The 11,666-nt window shown below is 35.3% G+C and overlaps 1 pseudogene; it reads left to right on the forward strand.

The window, feature by feature from the left end:
* Nucleotides 1–1,822: 1,822 nt before the first annotated feature.
* On the forward strand, nucleotides 1,823–2,156 carry LOC116752336 (annotated as a pseudogene).
* Nucleotides 2,157–11,666: the final 9,510 nt, after the last annotated feature.

The following is an 11,666-nucleotide window of genomic DNA, read 5'->3' on the forward strand; positions in this document are numbered from 1 at the left end:
GGCTCCGAAGCTTCCCCCCTCCGCCACCCACAGTCTCCGCCAGCAAAGGGGCTTCCTAGTGTGTGGAAACCTTTCCTCCTTCACAGCTCCTTCCCACTGGTGCAGGTCCTGTCCCTATCCTTTTGTCTCTGTTTATTCTTTTTTCTTTTGCCCTACCCAGGTACGTGGGGAGTTTCTTGCCTTTTGGGAGGTCTGAGGTCTTCTGCCAGCGTTCAGTAGGTGTTCTGTAGGAGTTGTTCCACGTGTAGATGTATTTCTGGTGTATCTGTGGAGAGGAAGGTGATCTCCGCATCTTACTCTTCCGCCATCTTCCCGGAAGCCTCCCAAAAGCTGAGAATTATTAATACTGCCTCTGTAAGCAGAAATGCTCAAGGAAAGGCTGGGATCCATGGTGTGCCTTTTCCTAACGTCACCATTTTAGACATGACAGCTCAACTCTAGCTGAACACAGCCAGACAACTCCCAAGGATAAAACTAAAACCTTAAGTTGCCAGCAAATTGTTTTCCAAAAGAATAATTATTAGGACAACAAAATCATGTAAATATGGAATGGAAAGCCGTGACAGGTCATCTAATCTCTCCTGTGAGAATTCTCTTAAATGTTGGCCTCAGTGCTCTTCAGGGTGAATTTTAAGTACAACCAGTGATGTAAATCCCACCTTTAACCTTGGGAGGCTGTTGTGCAAACCAAAAGTTTCCATTGCTTCTGCTTGGGTAAAATATTTTAAAATTTGCCTTTTCCTCAATGTGTGTATTTTACTCTCGCTCTCTTGTGCCTCTATCTTTCTAGGTTTTTTTTTTTTTTTTTTCTCTAGGTTTTATAAATAAAAATAAGTGGTGATATAATCTTAGAGCAGTAATTTTCATTCAACTAAGTGTTCAGTTACAAGCAGCAAACGTACTCTTTTCATTTAAAGTAAACCTCATGGTGACAATAAATTTTTTCTATTCTAAGTTTAATGCGCTTTTATTTCATTCTATTGATGTTTAAAAATTGGAAGGGTAAAAACGTCAGAATTTATCACTTCATTAGGTTAAATCTTAGGAAAATCTTCAGGTTCATTTGCTGTGATGCTAAAAATTTAATGGAATATTGTTTAATTAAATGAGCTGTCTGCTGGAGGTGGGAAATTTGGGGATTATATAGAATGTTATGAAACTTATTTTTGTTTATTTGTTTAACATTTTAATCTTATTTTTCCTTGAGAATCTTGCCAGTATTGGTCTCAGTACATTACCCTTTCGTGTAATTAAACCTATCTTTGGTTCAATGGGTAAGACAATATTGGCTTTTTAAATGCAACATTTCCCAAACATTAGTCTTCTGTGTACCAATTACCTGAATTTTGGCATATTTTATACTACTGTACAATCTTTCACTGAATATTTTTCTTTTTTTCCTCTTTTTTTTTTTTTTTGCGGTACGCAGGCCTCTCACTGTTGTGGCCTCTCCCGCTGCGGAGCACAGGCTCCGGATGAGCAGGCTCAGCGGCTATGGCTCACGGGCCCAGCTGCTCCACGGCATGTGGGATCTTCCCAGACCAGGGCCTGAACCCGTGTCCCATGCATCGGCAGGCGGACTCTCAACCACTGCGCCACCAGGGAAGCCCTGAATATTTTTCTTGAGATAACGTACTTGTTTGAATTCAAATATATTTTAAGTAATATTTATGTCATTTAATCCCTTTTTCCCCTAATATAAGTAAATGCATACAATTTAAAACTTTATTGCATAACTTCTAAAATTATCTCGTAGCCCACAATTCGGAAAAGCTGTTCTGTCATATTTCACTATAAATCTCGGGGAGAGGCTTCCGCTGCCATGGAGGTGTTCCTCATGATCCGTTGCCACAAGACCACCATCTTCACGGATGTCAAGGAGCAGAGCAACGTGATCGAGCTCAAGTGGCTGCTGGAAGAGTAGCAGCTGTACAAGGACGACCAACTTCTGGACGACGGGAGGACATTGGGTGAGTGTAGCTTCAACAGCCGGAGAGCAAGGCCTCAGGCCACAGCCACTGTGGAGCTAGCCTTCCGGGCAGATGAAGCATTTGAAGCCCTGTGCATTGAGCCTTTCTCCAGCCCACCTGAGCTGCCTGCTCTGTGTGATGAAGCCGCAGGACTCAGGAAGCAGTGCCAATCAACAAGCTGTGTAGTTGAAGAACCTTCCCCCACTCCTGTTCCCCCCATCTCCCTCCAATAAAAGCAATTTGGGGGCTTCCCTGGTGGCGCAGTGGTTGAGAGTCCGCCTGCCGATGCAGGGGACGCGGGTTCGTGCCCCGGTCTGGGAAGATCCCACATGCTGCGGGGCAGCTGGGCCCGTGAGCCATGGCCGCTGAGCCTGCGCGTCCGGAGCCTGTGCTCTGCAATGGGAGAGGCCACAACAGTGAGAGGCCCGCGTACCGGGGAAAAAAAAAAAAAGAATTTGCCTTTGGTCATCATTAAAATATAAGGTTAAAAAAAAAAAAAAAAAAAAAGCAATTTGGGTGTTAAAAAAAAATATATATATATATATATAAAACTAAAAAATAATCTGCATTGTGTATATTATGTTTTAAATATGTTATGCTGTTCTCCTAGTACTATAAAAATCCATTTAATTTAAACAAGTATAGAGAAATCGCAGGCATTATTTATAAAAATTAAAAGATTAGTTTTTTTCTTTGATACATTTCTAATAGAGATGCTACTGAACTTACTTTACTAAGGGGGTAAGACATAGTTAATAACATGTAAAATATTTAAAATATTCTGTTCTATTGATACTAGTTATTGCCTGAATATTATGCACTCCTACTTTTTTATATAACATTTTCAAAAGTCAACCTAAGTCAAACGTAAATTCTAAATTAGATATTGATTCATATGAACTCATATTTTGATCTGATTGTTTTCTTTGGGTACTATATTGGGTACCTCTGAAAACACTTCTACTTCGAAATTATTGAGGAAAAATAGTCTTTAGCAACAAATAAATAGAGATTTACAAAACTCTGACCATTATGAAAACCTGCTGCAGTTATCTTCAGCTGGATTCATTGCCATTTATTATTTTTGTTTATGATCTTTCAGCCAGTTCCCAATCCATGTGACTCTGTTCTCATCCAAAACAATTATAACTAATTTGCAACTAAAAGTTCATGATCCACTGTTTCAAATGCTTCACTGAAGCCCAAATACATGACGTCAGTTCCATCCTCTTCATCCAACTAGTTTTGCAACTCTATCAAACAGGCCTATCATCATGGTCTGGCATGATTTGTTCATTATGGACCAGGTGCTTAAGGTTCAAAATTCCATGTCTTCTAACTGCTTACAGATTTTCCTTCAATATTTTCTTCCTTACTTCACTCCATATTGATCTATTGCTTGGTTGTGTGTAAACATTTGTTTTACTCGGACATGTTTACAAAGAAGAAAAACTGAAGGAAAGTAACGTGTAGAATCACTTTAATTGCTCTTTGCAAACTACATAGCATTTAAGTGAGGTGCTTTGGGAGCTTTGGTCTTTTTTATATTTCCTTAATTTTACATAAAATCCTTTTCATGAGAATTACTAAGGAGTTCTGCCTTATTAATTTGTGGGTACTTGCATTTTCAAAAGACTATGAAACTAAGCTAATTAGAGAAGAGTGTTTTGGCTCAGAGGGTTCACACAATAAAGCAATAGGTTCCATCATGACTTAAATAGAAAATGAGCTAATTGTAGGGTAGAGTGGAATAAGGAAGAGCTAAGAATGTCTATATGAGGGATAAGATTAATTCATAATTTATAATATATAATTACAAATGTTTGAATTTTTATAAATATTTGAATGGCTGTAATATAAAACTAGTTGTAAAAGTAAAAACAACTTTAAGATTTCTTGGTACACCAACAGCCCATTCATGACAATTATGGGTAAAATCTGCAATAAGCAGTAGTTTAATGACATCAATTACCAATTGTATTGGCTCCAATTTCTATGATAGTTAAATTGTTTCATTATACGTGAATAATCCTCGAAAAGATTTGTTCCTTTAATGTAGAAAATTTGTTCTTTTAATATTCTTCCTAGAAAGCTGTTGACATTTGCTGATTGTATAGCAAATGTCTTTTTCTTTAAAAAAAAAAAAAATTCACAATATAGCAACTGTTTTAACCTTCGAAATTACTAAAGTCTGAGAAATTGGAGATTTCCATATTACATTTCCTTTCTGTTCAGGGTAATTAAAAAACATGTTTACGAAAAGTTATAATTTTCTTTTTTTTTTTTGCTGTACGCGGGCCTCTCACTGTTGTGGCCTCTCCCATCGTGGAGCACAGGCTCCGGACGCGCAGGCTCAGCGGCCATGGCTTAGGGGCCCAGCTGCTCCGCGGCATGTGGGATCTTCCCCGGTCCGGGGCACGAACCCGTGTCCCCTGCATCGGCAGGTGGACTCTCAACCACTGCACCACCAGGGAAGTCCCCAGTTCTTATTTTTTAAGTCTGATTAATATCTGATCAAATTCTAGGCTAGGGCTCGGCCACTAAAGGGCTTGGCAGTTTGAAATTTAAGCAGGCATGTAAAATGGTCCTCTTGATTGCTCACGGGGGCAGGAGATGTGTGTTCACAGACAATCAAAGAAAAGGGAAAACAGTTCATTTTTTTTCCAATCAAATTGCTAATTTCTGGAAAATTTTGTGAAATTATAAATGAGAAACTGTAATAAACTTTTGTGAATTTAAGCACACATGATTTAAAGGCTAACTTGCCTGTGATATTAGAATAATGTAGAAGAAATTGAAAATAATGTTTTTAATAGAAAAATTATTTGTAACACTTTCTATTTGAAGGGTTGGATCCCCTTCAAATTTGCTTACTGATGATGTGTTTGTTTATTCCTTCAAGATTTAAATAAGAAACACATACCAAATCTCAAAATTTTCATCCTTATTTTCAACGCTTAATGATGAAAATTCTTTTTACTTGTTAAAGGATCTTCTAATTATTCTGATAAAGACACTTAATGATTAAGTATTTCCCACTGAAAGTATGAGTTTTTTATGTTGTAGTCACATGAATGAGCACATCATATTAGCTACACGACAATACAATAAAAAAGAATGACAATGACAATCACTTGGATAACACATTAGATCCTAACGCAGGTAAAATGGCCCTTCCCTGCCTTGTTCACCTCAATTTCATATACCTAGAAGCACTCAATCAATGTATCAGTGTTTGTTCACTGAATACATTAAACTCAGAAAGCTTAAATTTTTACTCTTTTTCCACTTAGAAGAAAATCTACATTTGCATTTAAATAATAGAAACCCTAGATTCACAGAAACAAAACACTTGCTGAATTAAGATATAAGTATGATTTAAATTCACTAGAAAAATTTTTAAATGGTTCCATATGGAAACTAAAAAGGCTAATATTAAAATAATGTTCTATCTCTTCTACTTCAAAGCACTTTTTATTATTTTAATTTAAACATTTATTTATATATAATTTATCTCAGGAAATATCCTCTGTTGGTTCAGTGCTGACAGGGGAAATATCTAATTTGTTCTGTACAGAGTCCTTGGTTTCTAGAATAATACTTGATTCGAGACATAGAAAACCCTTAGTAAGTGTTTGCTGAATAAATTCAGGCAACATCCAGCTTTCAAGCAGAGAAGCAGAAACAGGAGACCTGTTTTAAGAGATTTGTTGCAAGGAATTGGCTTATGCAGTTGTGGGGACTGGCTGGGCACCTCCAAAATCCACGGGGCAGGCTATCGGGAAAGGCAGGCTGGAACTCTTGGTCAGGGTCAAATACTACTGTCCATAGGCAGAATTTCTTTTTCATCAGGGAAGCGTCAGCTCTGCTCTTCAGGCATTTCAACTGATTGAATCAGACACACTCAGGTTATGTAGGATGATTTCTCTTACCTAAATGCAACTAACTGATTATGGATCTTAATCACATCTAGAAAATACCTTCATAGAAACATCTAGGTTGGTTTTTGGTTGAATAAAGGGGGACTGTAACCTAGCCAAGCTGACACAGCAAGAAGTCTTGCATAATTGGAATAGGCATTACCTTTTTTGGTAGTAGATAATCCATCCCTGAGAGTTAAAAAAAAAAAAAAAAAAAAAAGTAGATTGTCCATCTTACAGGTACTATTTACTTGGCACTTATCACGTGGTCTTAAGTTCATTTGATATTAAGCTTTTCATGTACATTGTCATTTGCAATAATTTTAAGAATCCTGCTTTTTGTCCTCATTCTACAGAGGAGAAAATTGAGGTTAAAAAAATGATTTAAAAATTTTCAAAGTTAACCAGCTGGTGAGGGTTGAACACTAAAATATACTACTGCCAAAGCCCTAACTCTTAAAAACTATTGTCTGAGTATGGCGTTATTAAACAAAAATATGGTATATAGAGAAAGGGAAAAAAATGTTCAAGTGTGTCATTTTAGTAAAGAATTTCAATCTCACTGCAATATACTTGTTCCTATCTCCTACTCTCCATTGATGTGTTCATTTATGTCACTCCTCAACATTTCTGAGAAAGTGCTGAAAGGGAATATAGGATGCTTGAGATACTGATTATAAAGATATTTATTATCATTTGTGTCTTATTACAACAGATATTTGGAAAGCCACTAAAATGCTTTTTGAGACCACGACAACAGTAGGAAAAACAAACTTTTCTTATGTGCAAAGCTTATGCTAAAATTATTATTGATTTTTATCTAACTTTATTCAATGTCTGGGTCTAGTTTTTAGAAATGTTCATAACTGAAAAGTAGGAACAAGATTTTAGCTTTTTAGCATGTAATAAATTATTTCTCCATGCCAATTTTTTATTCTACTTTCTCTTATTCTACTTTTTACTGCTTAGTTTTCTTATGTACATAGCTAAGCCCCTAACTACCATTATGTACAAATCTTAAATATAGTCTGGTCTTCTAAATCGTATAGAAATAATCAAAAGGGATCAAAATGAATTTACCTATATATAATCAAATGGGATTCTTATTTATTACAAATTTTAGTAAGTATTATCCAGCCTAAATTTACAAGAGTTGGGGCTTTGATAGTGAATTTGATTTGTGAAATTCATAATGAATCTCAACCTGTTCATTATTTTGCAAACCTAAAATTTATACTATCTTAAGAAATAAAGCTAGTAATCCAATTTTAGCTTTTTCATGACAAAAACGAACCCTTTTTTATGATATTAAACATAATTTTCTTTTATTTAATGTTAGTGCTACAATGCTAGCTGTAAGTTCTGTGACTGTCCGAAAGATAGAAATGGAAGAGAACTGTAGAAAAGTCCAAATACAGTACAAAAAGAAGAAAGTCTTCCCAAAAGAAAGAAAAATGAAAACAGATGCAGTGTCATCCTCCATTATGTTAGCTCGTGCATGGTTCTTGCTAAAGAACAGACATTCAGTCTGCTTTGAATTATTTGTCACTTGGCTTCTTTATATTTCCATGCCTTATCTTGCATTTTATTCACTATTCATTGTGTTACACAGTCTACATTGTACAAAAATAATGTTAATATATATTCTTACCAAGGATTGAGCTATGCACAGCCAAGTTTAGGACCATCACAAACCTTGATGTTTTAGACTTTGCAACCAAACTTGATTGTTTTGGGGTCTGAGTTCACTTGCTCTTGGCCCATCTGAATGTAAAAGTCCAATGAATTTGACTTTAAAAGGCTTATAAAATATTCGAAAAGCTTCTTGCACATTAGATAGCTCTTAAGATAGAATATTTTGATGAGTTTAGTGTAAATGAATCAGAAGCATATGGATTAAATTTACCTTAAAATACTCCTGGGTTTAAGAATTAAGAGAAAATGTGCTTGGCAAAACACATTTTGGGTTTTGCCTAACCCAGAACATTGGAAAAGTAGTTCAAGATGTTTGATGAACCCAAAACACGGCTGGGTTCACCCATCCCTAATCCCCTGTGGTAATAGCAAAGGACAGGCAGAGGCAGATTTTAGGTGCAGAAATCTAGTTCAAGTTTTTATCATGGTCGTCCCAAACTATTGGATAACTCAAGAATGCCTTACCTTGTCTAAATCAAATTTGTGCTATGTGCTTTAAACAACCTCTGTTTAAGGACTGTAGAATGTGTGTTTTATATGAAGGGTGTGGTTCTACATAATTATAGCAGCTTCTGTGTACCCACTCAACAAAAAAGAGAAATCATAAGGTTTATGCTTACCTAAAGCATATCAAGAGATGCAGAGACTTCAGTATTAATCTCAATGACTATTCATTTGAATTGAATAAGAAATTTATCAATTATTTCTACCTCTAAAATTAATTAAAATGTGCTAAAGAAGACTATGGGCTTCAAAAAGAAGCAACATGTACTATAGTCAATATTGTGAAATTTTATTTCCTTTTTCCAGCTTGATTTTATTCCTATACAAGAAATGAGCAGCATATATGAGCAAGTCATTAAATTATCAGAGTATAACTTTATACCAAAAGCAACCATTCATTTCTGATTTAGGGAACTGACCGAATTGCTTTACAGTTGAATTTATGACTAAATCTTTGTGAGGAAACAAATGTGGAAAAAAAAAGTTATTTATATTCCATCATCCTTCTTCTCTTCCAATAAACAAATAGCCAGGGAGAGACACAGATCACTGACCCACATTAATGCATATAAACAAATTCCTATGAATTGATGGCTCAGAGAATTTCAAATTACAGCATAAAATATTCATATTGTAATATCAAGTTCATCATGTAGGAATGCTGATGACCTCAATTAAGGTAGCGTGTTAAAGATAACATCTAAAGTGTAATCTAAATGTGAGTTTTTGTAACAGGTAATATATAAATGTAAGATATATTCTAGAACCCTAAATTAGTAAATACAAGTGATTTTTTTTTTTTTTTTGCAGTATGCGGGCCTCTCACTGCTGTGGCCTCTCCCATTGCGGAGCACAGGCTCCGGACGCGCAGGCTCAGCGGCCATGACTCACGGGCCCAGCCGCTCCGCGGCATGCGGGATCCTCCCGAACCGGGGCACGAACCCGTGTCCCCTGCATCGGCAGGCAGACTCTCAACCACTGCGCCACCAGGGAAGCCCCACAAGTGATATTTTATCATACAAGTTGCAGGATTAAAAAGTGCTTTTCACAAAAAGAAAAATTATTATATTATGCACTAATGATAGGCTATTTTCCACAACATGATAAGAAATTACTAAGAAGATATAAAGGTCTGTTTTTACATATCTTTATACAAAAAGGCTATATTTTAAAAAGATGCTCTGTTTGTTTACCTACTCAAATAATAGATTACAAATAAGTAATTTTTATTTTTAAACAAAGAACTGGAAGGTAATTGATTCATAAAGTATTTATATAAAAATGTGTGAATATGGGGAATTTATTTTTAATAACAAAAAATAGAACTACAACACTTTAAATAATGTTTTCCATCAGCCTTAACTTTCTGAAACTGGGAAACTAAAACATAGTTTTATCATTGCTAAAGGAATGTCATCAATCTGCACTGAAGACCTATACTTTAATTCTAGGCCCTAAATCATAGCCTTTGGATTCTTATTTACCATACAATTAACTTGATTATCCCACAAATATTTACTGAGTACCTACTATGGGCAAGACACCCATAGGGAATGGCACAGAAAAATGTAAAAGAAGACAAAAATTGTATTGCCTAACAGTGTAACAATGGGTGCTATTAGGAATCATTTAATTTATGGTGAGTTTATTTTGTTTAAAAAGATAAGGACGTGTAGAACAAAGTTTTAATCAACTTGAATTTAATGTGATTTTTGTATCATATAGAGACAATTGCACAAATGCTATGCATAAGATATTATAGTGTGTGTATGAATAAATAATACAAATAAGTATAGAATGCTTAATGTTGCATAACAGAACAGCCCTGGGGCAGGGACTAGGTCTTAACAGAAGGTAATTTCAAAGTTGTCTGTGAGGAAGATTATCAATTATCTTAAAAAATCTTTGGCTACTGATGAAAATTACAAGGAATATAGCCTGCTTCCAGCTAAGTTGATAGAGATAAATAGAAAATATTAGCCATCTAGATGTGTATTCCAAGGACTACATGTAGCCAAATTACCAGGAGAATTTGCTAACAAGAGCAGTTTTCTGATAGTGGAACTTCTGGAGCAAGACCCATCCATCCTAACTGTTAACAAGATTTTCAAATGATTCTTAAGCACATTAACTTTTAAAAACCACTCTTCTAAGTTCTATCAGGAATCTTTTTGGAAAGATGACAGGGAGAGCTTTGGCAGGTAGCCAGTGAGCAGATATCTAAGAGCGCTACTCTCTTATGCTATATAAAGATACTCTAATGCAAATAACAGTGATTTGTAAGGTTTGGGGAACATACATTTTGCCATATGTAGGTTTAATACTAGAGCCATTTACTAGCTATATATTGACATTTACCATAAATAGATGGTTTAATTGTATTTATAAACCAGATATGGTGTTTCTATCTTGTTACTTTCATATGTCAGCTTCGTACAAGTCCTAACATGGTTACACACCTAGCATTTGACAGCAACTTTTATTGGGAAACTAGGGAAAAAGTGAAAGAACTCAGATAGGAAAGTATATTCCCCAAATTACTGACACATGAGGCTAATGTTATCAAACACTTTAAAAAGTTTCCCATCAAAAATGATTATTCTCTATTTTTCTAGTTCTAATTTTCTAGTTTGGGTTATGTTTCAGTTATATGGAAAATATATTCATAGGGAAAGGTATTCTTTAACTATCTCAGATAAACTAGATATAACTGAGATTATGTTTTCATTTTACTTCTTTTTTATTTCTTTATAGGTCCAGTAATAAAATAAAAAATTAATAAAACAATTTGGGGAAAGTGAAACAGAATAAAGTACACCATACCAGCAGCTATCACATATGTAAATGCAGGTACAACAAGTAAGTAGAAATACTAAGAGATATATGGAGTTGATAGATCAGGGAATTGAAGGGGCAGAAACGCAGAGCCTCCCCTAAGTACCTGTCCTACTCAGATCACCTTCACTTTTAGCATTTTCTGCTTAGAAAAAGAGTGGTCTTCAGGCATTAATGCACTCAATTTCCCCTCCTCATAGTTTCACCACAACATACACATTTAACCTTACAATTTTTACCTTTTTTCCTCTGATCTGAGAGAGAGGTGACCCTGCTGTCTAAGGCTATCATTATACTTCTCTTTCTCCTCTCCTGAGTTTGTCTCACTTCATACAGCCTCCCTCCCTCTTAAGGCACCTCCTTAAATCATTCTTCTATTCACAGTCAAGGTTGTAGCAAAAATCTCGACATTCACCTTCATTTAGTTATTGCCCATTCTTTCTTCAACTCACTTGTAATTGAATTCCACCTCTACTGTGCCACTAAAATTACTCTTATTAATGTCACCAATGGTTAACCCTAATGGAAGTTTTTTTTTTAAATCTATGTGAATCTTTAATTCTAATTCATTAATTTTACTTTTGAAAAATGTCAAATTATAAAATTTTATGATTATAATTTAGCTGATCACTATTAGTTTGGGGAAAATGCAGCTCTCCATTTCTTTCTAACATGAAGACTTCCCCAGTTATTTTAAACTAAAGTTTTAAGGGACACTATTACCTATACAGTGCAAAACCAC

The sequence above is a fragment of the Phocoena sinus genome, chromosome 3, assembly GCF_008692025.1.
Source record: "Phocoena sinus isolate mPhoSin1 chromosome 3, mPhoSin1.pri, whole genome shotgun sequence".
Lineage (NCBI taxonomy): Eukaryota > Metazoa > Chordata > Mammalia > Artiodactyla > Phocoenidae > Phocoena > Phocoena sinus.